The following is a 3,880-nucleotide window of genomic DNA, read 5'->3' on the forward strand; positions in this document are numbered from 1 at the left end:
GTAAATGGTTTGAAACCACAGCTATCATGTATATTGATTGAATTCCTCGCTAGCTTGTCTAGTGGGATGAATTGACTTTGAATTCTCTCTCTGGCTGAAGTGTTGAGGTGTGTGCCTGTTGAGGATGAATAGAATGAGTACTCATATTATTGCTAGCTAGCTATGTTATTCCTCACTAGCAATCAGCTTTTGGGACGAATTGGACTTTGGAACATGATTAAGCTATGTGTGTGATTTATTGATATTTATTGTGATATTGAGAAATGGAGTTTAAATTCTTATTGACATTCACTGTATTTTGAATTTAACTATGATTTTAAATATCCACTATTTATATGACTTATGATTTGTGATTTAAAGTTGCATTTTGTTAATGTTGTGCACCACTTAGACATTGGCTCAGCGATAGCTTTTTATTACAGTCACAGGTAAGCAGACTAACAGGGCAGCAGACTAGGCTGTTAGTACTACTGTGACACCCCTTACCCGACTACAGTGTAGCTGAGCAAGTTAAGCCACTCAGTGTGCCGGAGCACTGTATTTTATCTTAATTCATTTTCATCGTAGTTTTGAATATAACTTGTGAAATATAATTCATTTATTGAAATTGTAATTTATTTGAGGTTTCGAAAATTTTAAGAAAATCCGGCGGAGTACCGGCTAAAAATGGAGAAAACAGTTCTTCGGAACCTGTGAAAAACACTTCTAATAATCATGTTCATCTATTCACAAATTCCAATATCAAAATCTCAATATTTTTCAACATTCATTTCTCAATCATTCATCTCATGTGATATCATGTATAAATCACAGATAACATTCACTTTTACATTCATTAATACGATTTTTCATTATTTACATGAACCTCAAAATACATTCCATAAGTTCAAATACATATGAGAAAATAGAAATTAGTTACAAAATGTCAAAATGAAACCTAGTGTCCTACCAATGCACTGTGGATGGTGAGGTGACACGAACACTATGCAGAACTGTGAACTGCCTTACCGAATCTGTGGTCAACTGGGCCCTCTGTCCAAATCTTCAGTACCTACGCGTTGCAAAAGCGACGCGCTAAGCATAAAGCTTAGTGGTGCAAATAATACAAGAAAATATAATATGCAAATAAAAATAATAATTTCCTTGCTATTGTGTTCATAAGAAATGAATAATTACTAACTTATTGTTTAGTCGAGGGCTAATCATGTTTTATGATATTAACTTCTTCATGCATTTCGTTAATTATTTTCTTCATGATCTTGAGCTTCTTTGTATTTTTGTAATCATTCCTGATTCTTAATTTTCGTATTTTCTTTAATAATCAGTTCAATCACAGTTATACTTTTCCATTCATTTGGTTGCCCAAGTAACCTATACTGGATGACTGGACTGGATAACGGGTCATTGGCACTGGGCACCGTGGTGCCTCGGGCCGTCATACCATGGGACGTAGAACGTCAACCATGTATGCAGTCAGTATGGCTAAAAAGCCATGATATCACATAATCGGGCATAAAAGCCATGCATACGGGCATAAAAGCCATGAATACGGGCATAAAGCCATGAATACAGGCATAAAGCCTTTCGCAGTACTGCTAAAACAATACCCTATTGGCATGCCAAACTATCCAAACCAATCTTGTTAGATATACTAGGGCATTTGATACTTTAAAATTCTTCAATCTTTGAATTTCAACTTTTTGTGTCACTATTCATTTCATTGGTCAACAAGAAAGTTGACTTTTGCATAGAAAGTAGGTACATTGACTTTGGCACTTCAAACATACCACATTTTTCATTTAAAACTTATTGGAAGTGATCACCATTACCATTTCTAGGCTTAAACCAAGGGAAACAAAATTTTCAGTTTTTGAAGCTTAACTTTACTATTCCATTAAGCACTGTTATAGTGGGAATTTGAGGAAATGGTAAACATGAAAGTTGTTCCTTATTTTGTCTAGTTGAATTTCTTTTTTTGAATCACTCCATTTGGAGTTTTGTAGCTCAAGTTATGGCCAAAATAAGTTTATCGCTCATGTGCACTGCTCGCTGAAATTTTGGGTTTTGGCAGATTTTGGTCCAACTTTGGTCAGTAATTTGACCAAGTTAAGTTCATAATTTGATCTAATTTTCTTCATATGAAATGTTCTACCATGCCTTATGTTTCCATCGGTTCAAGAATCGCCTAAATCCGAGTTTTCTAGAGAGAGTTATAGCCATCCAAACATTACTGTTCAAATGTAAATCTGCAGAGTTGCAGGTTTGATAACTCAACTTTGTTCAATAATTTGAATGGGTTAATGGCATAATTTGGGGTAGGTTTCTTCATGAAAGTTGTTTGTCTATATCGTATCTTGTTACTGTAAAAATTTCAGGTCAATTGACCTTATCTACAGTGAGTTATGGCCAAATGAACAGTTACTGTTCATTTGGTCATTTCTGCAGGTGCTGTTGCAGGGTATCCGGATTGGGGCCAACTTTTGGTCCTCTTGCTTTGGTCTTTTGGGCATGGTTTCTTCAGCAAAAATGTGCCATTATAAGCCTAGTCTCATGTCCAATTGGCCAAACACCAATTGGACCTACATAGCCAAAGTTATGGCTGTCTAAGTGGACTAAAATTTCAGTCACCCTGCTGCACTTACAAGGCAGCCTACTCATTCCCTTTGCCATGCTACATTTCAGTCCAAATTATGGTCAACTTACCTAAAATGGTCACTAATTGACCCTTATAATGTTCTTTCACAATTTCATAAGCTAAATCCAAGTTTCACACCTCAAAACCCTAATTTCCATTATAAATTTTCACAACTACCTTAATTAATCACTTTCATTCCTTACATATATATATATATATTTTTTAAACATACTCTCTAGTTCACTCTAAGTCCATCAAGACACTCAATCATGTTCCTTCTTTAGGGCTGCCAAAAATCATGGTGGACATACACATAACTTTTATTCATTTAAGTTATAAATTCATACTTGTTTCAAGTCTCTAGCATGGGATTAAAGAGTTTTAAGTATATATGTGCACTAACCTCTTGTAGGGCAGAATTTTCCCAAGTTAATCTTCACTTTCTTTCCCTTTCTAGGCTGCCAAACACTTCCCAAGAGGTAGAGACAAGTTTTTAGTGAAGGGACTTAGGGTTTTGGGGTGAGGAAAGCATGGAAATTGAAGCTTTAGAAAGTTTGTTAATGGAGGAGTGAGGGAGGAGGTGAAAAACGTTTTTGAAGGAGAAGAAGGGCTGCTGTTTGCTTTTTAATTCTTTGGTCTCTTTTGACTCTTTTTATTAGTTAATTTGATGGTTACTTAATTGTGATTGGTGGACAATTTTAAATGACCTCATAATATGTCATAATTGGCATTTTATTGTATTTTCTTTTCTCTTCTTCTCTACTCACTTTCAATTAATTTTTTATCAATATTAATTCATATTTTATGTCATAATAATTATTTACTTAACTGGACAAGTCGGCCAAAAATCACCTCTGAAGGCGAAATGACCAAAATGCCCTCCGTTTGGCTTAATGGGTTAAAATTGTCTGTACCGATTGAAAAATTTTTCTAAATATTTTCTTGGCATTCTAATGCCATAGGAACCTCAATGACCCTTCTCTGGAGTCCCAATAATTATTTTATGAATTTTTTCTCGGGTCTAGGGCTCCTCGTTGCGAGAACCGCAACTTCCCTCTGGTTACCCATCGCTTGGGCACCGGCTCGTTTAACTTGGTTGTATTTTATTTCTAAAATTTTTACTAAATTTGTCTTATTAATATTTGAGTTAATTATGATTCCTGACTTTAGTTTAAATATTTTTCCGGACGTTCTAGCTGTCCGAACCGACACCGGTCACCGGAACAGTAGAATGTACGGAGTGCT

The sequence above is a fragment of the Hevea brasiliensis genome, chromosome 4 (assembly GCF_030052815.1).
Source record: "Hevea brasiliensis isolate MT/VB/25A 57/8 chromosome 4, ASM3005281v1, whole genome shotgun sequence".
Taxonomy (NCBI): domain Eukaryota; kingdom Viridiplantae; phylum Streptophyta; class Magnoliopsida; order Malpighiales; family Euphorbiaceae; genus Hevea; species Hevea brasiliensis.